The sequence below is a fragment of the Panulirus ornatus genome, chromosome 59, assembly GCF_036320965.1.
Source record: "Panulirus ornatus isolate Po-2019 chromosome 59, ASM3632096v1, whole genome shotgun sequence".
In the NCBI taxonomy this organism is placed as follows: Eukaryota; Metazoa; Arthropoda; class Malacostraca; order Decapoda; family Palinuridae; genus Panulirus; species Panulirus ornatus.
The window spans coordinates 4966525-4975405 of NC_092282.1; the positions used below are offsets into that span (position 1 = coordinate 4966525).

An 8881-nucleotide genomic window follows, 5' to 3' on the forward strand; every position below is an offset into this window, starting at 1 on the left:
TGTGATGCTGTGCTCCTTTTTTTTTTATGAGCAACACCCGGGCATTAAAAAACGTTGTAAGGACCAATTCGAGCAAGGTACTTGTGTCTGTCCTTCGTACTCCAGTCTGGGAGGGGTACGTCGCTTGTTTTTAAGTTTTTCAGTTCACCTGTCACTGCATAAGACTTGGATCCATCTCACGACATCTTCTTTAGGCATCACGGTTATACGAAGATATCAAATACATCGTATACTTGCTCCTTTTTCTCTCTGATTTCTAGCTTGATCAAAATCAACAAGATATGGGCCGACATATGAAAAGGGTTCACGCTAAGCTTACACCAACTGAATCTACCAGCTGCATCTGGGCTTACACCAGCTGTACAACTGAATCTATAACCTGCATCTGGGCTTACACCAGCTGTACAACTGAATTACCAGCTGCATCTGGGCTTACACCAGCTGAACAACTGTATCTATAGCCTGCATCTGGGCTTACACCAGCTGTACAACTGAATTACCAGCTGCATCTGGGCTTACACCAGCTGAACAACTGTATCTATAACCTGCATCTGGGCTTACACCAGCTGAACAACTGAATCTATAACCTGCATCTGGGCTTACACCAGCTGAACAACTGTATCTATAACCTGCATCTGGGCTTACGCCAGCTGAACAATTGTATCTATAACCTTCGTCTGGGCTTACACCAGCTGAACAACTGAATTACCAGCTGCATCTAGGCTTAAACCAGCCGAGTCTTAACATTTAACATCAAACAGTGCATGGTGGATTTCACCACCACCTCCTTTAATACCTTACTACAAGTACCTCACTATTTCTCTTCTAATGTCCACCTATTCACCACAATTCCAAGGTCCACGAGTACTTTACGGCTATATATCATTTTTTTCACTCTGCTAAGAGGGGTGTCTTTTCTATTTCCCTATCTTAATTCCTCTACTCCTGTTCTTACAAAAATACTGGTCTCATTTTCAACATCTTACGTTTTGGTATTTATTCATTAACTCATGTTGTGTCTTCACGTCATCTTAGAAAACAAAATAGTATGCGTAAACATTAAGATAAGTGGTGGCATTGCTTTATCTTTGCCCTGATAAATCACTCATCCCACTATCTCAGGAAGTTTACAACATCCAGTGATAAATTTTTTATCACGTTAATTACCCCATGCAATAACTTTTCCCATCGTTTTAAATGTATCTGAAACTCATAATATCTCTTCCTCAAATATTCTCTCAGTGCCTTTTGACGTTACACCCACCACTCGAGAATTTTAAATATTAATCTCAAATTTTCTTTGATTCAATGAAGTAAATATTCCCAAATTAGTCATCCTGATCCCTTAAACACTCTCTCAGAATCTATGAAATTCCACCCACGCCCTGGCCACGGGTCCGTCACAGATCAACGGTTTTTTTTTTTCACACCCGTCCGCCACTGTCTTAAAAACAGTGGCATCAGTACGAGCCGTTGTACCCACAGTTCTGGTGAAATTCCTCGAAGCATTGCTCTAACTTCGTCCATTAACCCACCTCTGTTGGGCCTCTTCCCCAGCACCTCGCCAGAGTAACGTGGCGGACGGGTTGGGGATAATTCGCTTCTCCCAGCCCTGGGCCGAGAGTGTGTGTAGCTGCTGGTCCGCCGGGGTTCTGGCCGAAATCAAGCTCCTCTCTTGCCTATAATCCACACAGGAGAGACAGACATACGAGTCAGCAGCCTGGATACAACTCGTGCGGAAATTCAATGACTGAAATTTCCAAATCGTTTACCATTTCGAGCGTATGCAAAGTAGGGGTCATGGGGCAAACAACAATATCGTAATTACTGTCGGCAACACAGCCTCCCTGAACACTCCCCAAGGGTCAACAGTACTTTGCAGGTTCAGGGTAAAATGTCATAAAAAAATCTCATGTCTCCATTTGCACGGGTTCCCCAGGGCAGGGGTTCAAAGCGAGTTACGAACACCGATCCTCAATGACTTGACACTGAAATTAATCAGTGTCTCACAGCAAATATATAATCTGAATGATTACTACACTTCCGTGAGTTGAAAAGATATATCAATCCTATCTGCCACTAACACAGCAAGATGCCGGACAACAATTATCCTAAACATTTCCCCAAACACAACAGCGATGATAGCAGTTTTGATACACTATGCTCCACATGTTAAAAGTTACTTACCTACGTAATGTGAGTATATTACCGCCTTGAAAGTAGCACCAACAGCACTTATTACTTATATATAGCTAATATCCACACAAAGTATCGAGCGTAAAGTGGCAATTAGTTGTCAGGGATGAGCAACGAGAATAGATCCAGAACCAGCGAGCACCGGCACACCCTTCCTCTCACACAGTCGCAGCAACACTGACTGCCTTGGAAATTTCGTTCCCCTTTGCGGCGTTCTCGCAGACGAAGTGGTGATCAGTTACTTGATTAAAGTAGCCATTTACTATGTCCCAATGGCAGTTACTGGTACCATCTAAATGATTAAAATACATAATTTAGACAACTGAGTGGCATTGTACGTAACTGCATGCTAGAGATATGAAAATTATAGTGTATCAAATCCTTTTCCCAACCAACTCCTTACCACAGAGCTGTTACTAACAGCATCTGTCATTTAATTAGTTCGTCTCGGAATACATGATGGTAGACACCATATCTAAGGTAGAGTTACTGAGTAAAACGAATCGTAACCATTAGTTCAAAACGTCAAATCCCAATGAATTTTTCCCCAGCCATGATACAGATTACGGACTTGATTTTGTTGAACTTAGAGTAAGGATTGCCATTACAACACGATAAGATCTCCTTTAAATATTCGCAATATTTTCTACTTGGCAACTGACAGTACATCCCACCTTTCCGCTTCGCTCACGTTCCCAATTTTCAAAATGTTCCAAGTTTTTATCAAAATGCATCGTAAAGACACTATTTTTTTTTCCCCCTTCTTTTTCTTCTAACGAAAATAATTGACGGGAAAAGGTTGAAAGGGGGTCTGTCTTCACTCTCTTCAACAGACGTAAACTGTTGCATTTGTGGAGAAAGCTAGAATTGGAATGCTGGTGTAATATATATATACACTATGTGGTCTAGGTGTAGTGTGAGTGTGTGCGAAGGGTGAGAGTGGTCGTTAGTGTGAACGATGATGATGGTTATATATTAAGTGTGGCGGGTATATGGTATGTGCAGTTAGGGGGATTGTCGTGGGTGGCTGTGTGGTGGATCATGGAGATGGTGAGGGGGAGGTGATGGTGGTGGTGATTAGGTTGGAGAGGGTAGGGTAGGGTGGTGGGTAAGATATGTGATGGTGGTGATGATGGTGACTATAATGTTAGGGTTGGGAGGGTGAGGAGGAGGGAGGAGGAGGGAGAGGCGATGGTGTGGGAGGGAAACAGCGGGAGTGAGGGTGTGGGACAGCTCTCGTGATATACTGAGGTCTGCTATGGAGTGAGGATAAAGCAAGACGAAGGAAGGACCACGCCTTTACGTACCCTACTAACGACAACGAACGGAGGACGGACGGAGTTCGCAACGACCATGTGACTCTATTTTCAATGTCTCAGCCTATCTTTAATCCTCCTTAATATAAGTTCATCCTCTCTTTTTAATCAACCCAGTTATATAACTGAGCACCGATAGCATACGACCTTACACGACATAATACAATGGATAATAACTGTCCATGATTAACTTCATCAAGAGGTCACTTTGAGTTTAAATGAATGACATCTGTTTGTTGTTCTACGAGCCCTAGGCGCTGTGATGTGCCATTTAATAACTCTACGAGATTTATATGGTATGATTTATTCCCCTCGTAAACCTATTTGATTAATCGTGATTACATGAAGAATCTAATAAGGATTTAATAACCTTGATCTTAGCTGCGATACTCTTCCCTACAATTAATGCAAGACTTATTAGGTTATTTCATTTTCTTCCTCCAGCGTATTTCTGATGATCATCACCCTGGATATTGGCGTAATATTGTCCGTCAGTGATGGCTGGGATGTTATACAAGAGGGATGCCTTTCATCTGAGACAGTTAATACCCCAGGATGTAAATATCACCAGGTCAGACATCTTAACTTAATTCAAACCGAATTTTTAAACATCCTTCTTACTTTTCTTTTTTCTTTCTTTTTTTTTGTGATAATGACGTAATTCCACATTATCTGACTTGGGAATAATTTCTTTCCATTTTTTTTTTCTTCTGACTAAAGGTTTGAGGCGGTTTAGTGAGATTTATGAAGACTTTCACGGTGTATATTACGCCGAAGAATTTTCTTAATATGTGAAGTATTTTGGTGTTGCCATCCACTACCTCTCAATATTCATTAAGTAGAAGCACAACAATGTCAATTTAATTTTTTTTCCCCCATTTTCTTTGTACGCTTGTCTTGATTTTACGTGTTCCCTGCGTGTCGTAGAAGGCGACTAAAAGGGGAGGGAGCGGGGGGCTGGAAATCCTCCCCTCTCGTTTTTTTTTAATTTTCCAAAAGAAGGAACAGAGAATTGGGCCAGGTGAGGGTATTCCCTCAAAGGCCCAGTCCTCTGTTCTTAACGCTACCTCGCTAATGCGGGAAATGGCGAATAGTTTGAAAGAAAGAAAAGAATATATATATATATATATATATATATATATATATATATATATATATATATATATATATATGTTAGTCTGCATTTTCCCTCCCTCTCTTCTGAATTCTTTTCCCGTTAGGTTTATCTAAGGCATTTTTGTCACATTTTTTCTTACAAAAATGTTTTTTTCTTAAAGGAATTGGAATGCGACTTGTGCTAGAGGTAGTACAGAGCATGTAGTACTAGTGTATGTGCATGGTAGTAAAGACGTGCTGTTCATGGCTGTAAGGCTGTACAGTGCATGGTAATAAAGGTGTACAGTGCATGGTAATAAAGGTGTACAGTGCATGGTAATAAAGGTGTACAGTGCATGGTAATAAAGGTGTACAGTGCAGGGTAATAAAGATGTACAGTGCATGGTAATAAAGGTGTACAGTGCATGGTAATAAAGGTGCAAGGCTGACAATTTGCAAAGCGCATTGCAATAAAGTTGCAAGGTAATAAGTATATACAGTGCATGAATCATATGGACAATATTCACTCAAATTTACGAATATCGCAATGGAATGGAGTAACACAGCCATACATGCAGCCTCGTGATACGATAAGTAAGGACAGCAAAGTCGAACACATAAAGGCTCATCCTCGATTAAGTACGCGTTGGCAATACCATTTTTTTTTTTTTTTTTTAAGGGAGACGATACGAACTAGTTAGCCTGCGCAAGAGAAGGTACTGTGGGACAATAGACACTTATGCCCCACTCTACTGATCACGTGTGTGTGTGTGTGTGTGTGTGTGTGTGTGTGTGTGACAATGGAAGGCCTCACTAGAGAACAATACAGGATTCAACCGCTGCTTCCGTGCGTGGGAACCACACTTTTGAGACAATTAACCAACCCACGACGACGAGAAAGGTCAATAGATGCAGTAACAAGAAAGAAGAAGAAGAAGAAAAAGAAGAAGAAATAATTTATACCATCGAATATCGTGACATTAGCAAAGTCTAAAGACATGTAATGAGGTGTAGTGGCCTGTGTCCAAGATAATGTGGCCACCTGTGGACAGGAATAAGTGGCCATCTGTGTCCATGAAGGTGTGGCCACCTTTGTCCATGGTGTGGCCATCTGTGTCCATGGTGGTGTGGCCACCTTTGTCCATGGTGGTGTGGCCACCTTTGTCCATGGTGGTGTGGCCACTTGTGTCCAGGATGGTGTGGCCACCTGTGTCCAGGATGGTGTGGCCAGCAACACAACAACACCACCACAGCAGCAACACCCAGGTCTCAGGCAACTCAACAGGTGTCCAGTCACCCGACAAGCGAGATTACAATTTTTTTTTTCTCTCCCTTTCCAGTCGCGTAGGTCATGTCATTTTTGCTAGTCTATCTAGTACAGGGGGTGGGAGAGATGCACGGACAGATAGACTGATAGATAGATAGATAGATAGATAGATAGATAGAGATAGAGAGAGAGAGATAAGATAGATAATCTATGGATACGCGAATTACCTCGATGCGTGTGGATTCTCGTGAAAGGCGTTGTGTGTGTGTGTGTGTGTGTGTGTGTGTGTATGTGTGTGTGTGTGTGTGTGTGTGTGTGTGTCTGTGTGTGTGTGTTGAGTGGAGGGGGGTGGAGTGTAGTCTTGAATGGCAATGGCATCAATAAACTCAAAAATACGCTCGCGTATTGGAGGAATTCCGGTCCATTAGGTGGCTTGAGGAATGCAACACACAAATATGGCTAGGCTGGCTCTGAGGTCGTAATCGCCCAAGTCGTTACACATCTGTCGCGTTTTCCTGTAAAGGCCGTTGTACAGCGGCCGGGTATACATATATATTCTTCGTCTGTTTCTTGGCGCTACCTCGCTGCCGCGGGAAACAGCGATTAAATATCATAATGGTATAGCGAGGATAAACATGAGAGTCAAATCCTGGTTACATTTACGTCCAGCAGGTACCCACAGCTATCCTTCTCATGCTATACAGCATGGCCTGGGACGATACAGCATGACCTGGGACGATACATCGGACGATACAGCATGGCCTGAGACGATACAGCATGGCCTGGGACGATACACCACGGCCTGGGACGAAATACAGCATGGCCTGGGACGATACAACATAGCCTGAGACGATACAGCATGGCCTGGGACGATACAGCATGGCCTGAGACGATACAGCATGGCCTGGGACGATACAGCATGGCCTGGGACGATACAGCATGACCTGGCCAAGTGGAGTAAGACCAGACCATCGCAGCATAAACGTGCCAGATGCTGTGTGACCAACTCGGGTGATCATGACCTGATTGGTACACCAAGACTTGAACAGCTGCAGCCCCACTTTGCTTCAGCTGAATACACGAGACCTTTCAGCCACAGCTTAACCTGGCCAGTGCAGCATTACCCTGGCCCCGTGAACAGCATTACCTCGGTCAGTGGAGCGAGACTTATGAAGAAGACACTAATATCTTCATCAGCATAATAAGAACGGATCGTCCCGTGTCCATCACTGAACCACTTTGGATAGAAATGCCACTCCGTCATCTACTTAGAAAATGCAATTTGCCTTAAAATGAGGGAGTCTCTCTAAGACATACGTCCAGTACTTTAGACAAATAATAATGAGGTCGAATATGCTGGCTGGTCGGAGCGAAGCACAAACCTTGTCTCGCCTTTGTGTTGCGCCCATCTTGACCCAAATTATGGAGATCGTTATGCAAGCTGCTGCAGTCTCTCTGGTGCCCTTCAGTGATGGAGGACCTCCCTGCTGGGGGAGGAGGAACTTGGAGGATAGAAGAGCTGGGTTATTGGAGGACCTGGTTGTTGGAGGAACCGGCTGGCTAGCTGGTGGAGGATCTGGTTGTTGGAGGAGATGGCTGCCAGGCTGGTTGGTGGAGGATCTGGGTGTTGGAGGAGATGGCTGCCAGGCTGGTTGGTGGAGGACCTGGGTGTTGGAGGAGATGGCTGCCAGGTTGGTTGGTGGAGGACCTGGGTGTTGGAGGAGATGGCTGCCAGGCTGGGTGGTGGAGGACCTTGTTGTTGGAGGAGCTGGCTGCCAGGCTGGGTGGTGGAAGATCTGGTTGCTGGAGGAGCTGGCTGGCTGGTGGAGAACCTGGTTGTTGGAGATCCTGGCTGTGACAGAACCTGATTGTTTGAGGAACCAGATGTTCGAGGACCTGGTTGTTGGACTTGAGTGTCGGAAGCTCTGTCTGCTGGAGGACCCGGCTGTTGCAAGGTTCTGCTGACGAAGGAGGGTTTTGTTTGATGGAGGACCTGTTTACTGGAGACTTGACTCTTGAATACGCTCAATACTGGAGGGCTGGAGAGCCGGAGGCCTGGTAACAGCAAAATCTCTCTCTCTCTCTCTCTGTCTCTGTCTCTCTCTCTCTCTCTCTCTCTCTCTCTCTCTCTCTCTCTATATATATATATATAGATATATATTTTTTTTTTTTTCAAACTATTCGCCATTTCCCGCATCAGCAAGGTAGCGTTAAGAACAGAGGACTGGGCCTCTGAGGGAACATCCTCACCTGGCCCCCTTCTCTGTTCCTTTTCTTGGAAAATTAAAAAAAAAAAAAAAACAAGAGGGGAGGATTTCCAGCCTCCCGCTCCCTCCCCTTTTAGTCGCCTTCTACGACACGCAGGGAATACGTGGGAAGTATTCTTTCTCCCCTATCCCCTATTTTGGGAGCCTTGAAAAATGTGTGGAAGTCGAGAACATTATCCCGGAAAGCAAAAATGGGTATGTTTGAAGGAATAGTGGTTCCAACAATGTTGTATGGTTGCGAGGCGTGGGCTATGGATAGAGTTGTGCGGGGGGCTGGAAATCCTCCCCTCTCATTATTTTTTTTTTTAATTTTTCCAAAAGAAGGAACAGAGAAGGGGGCCAGGAGAGGATATTCCCTCAAAGGCCCAGTTCTCTGTTCTTAACGCTACCTCGCTAACGCGGGAAATGGCGAATAGTTTGAAAGAAAAGATATATATATATATATATATATATATATATATATACCCTCCATCAGGCAGGACTCGAACCCAGGACCTTTGCGTGGTAAGCCAGGCCCTATTCATCGACCAGCCCCGGTGGGTGGAAGGACACCTAGGTTGGGCAACTGCCGCGCCCAGGACTCGAACCCTGACGGACCCATGCACGAATCACGATCAGCAACGCTAACCACTACACCACGGAAGCCTATCGCAATACTGACTTTTGATTCCTATCTAATCTGTTGCTACATGAGTACAACGTAACAGGTCGACATATTAATCAATGATCACTCTTTACAT

At 44.3% G+C, this 8881-nt stretch overlaps 1 protein-coding gene across 3 annotated transcripts in view; it reads right to left on the minus strand.

Moving 5' to 3' along the window:
* Positions 1–2369, minus strand: part of tei (irregular chiasm C-roughest protein teiresias) — a 210146-nt gene extending 207777 nt beyond the window's left edge. For all 3 annotated transcript variants that reach the window (XM_071696674.1, XM_071696675.1, XM_071696673.1), the window contains exon 1: positions 2188–2369. The gene's annotated coding sequence lies outside the window, so the exon portion shown is untranslated. The remainder of the gene's footprint in view (positions 1–2187) is intronic.
* Positions 2370–8881: the final 6512 nt, after the last annotated feature.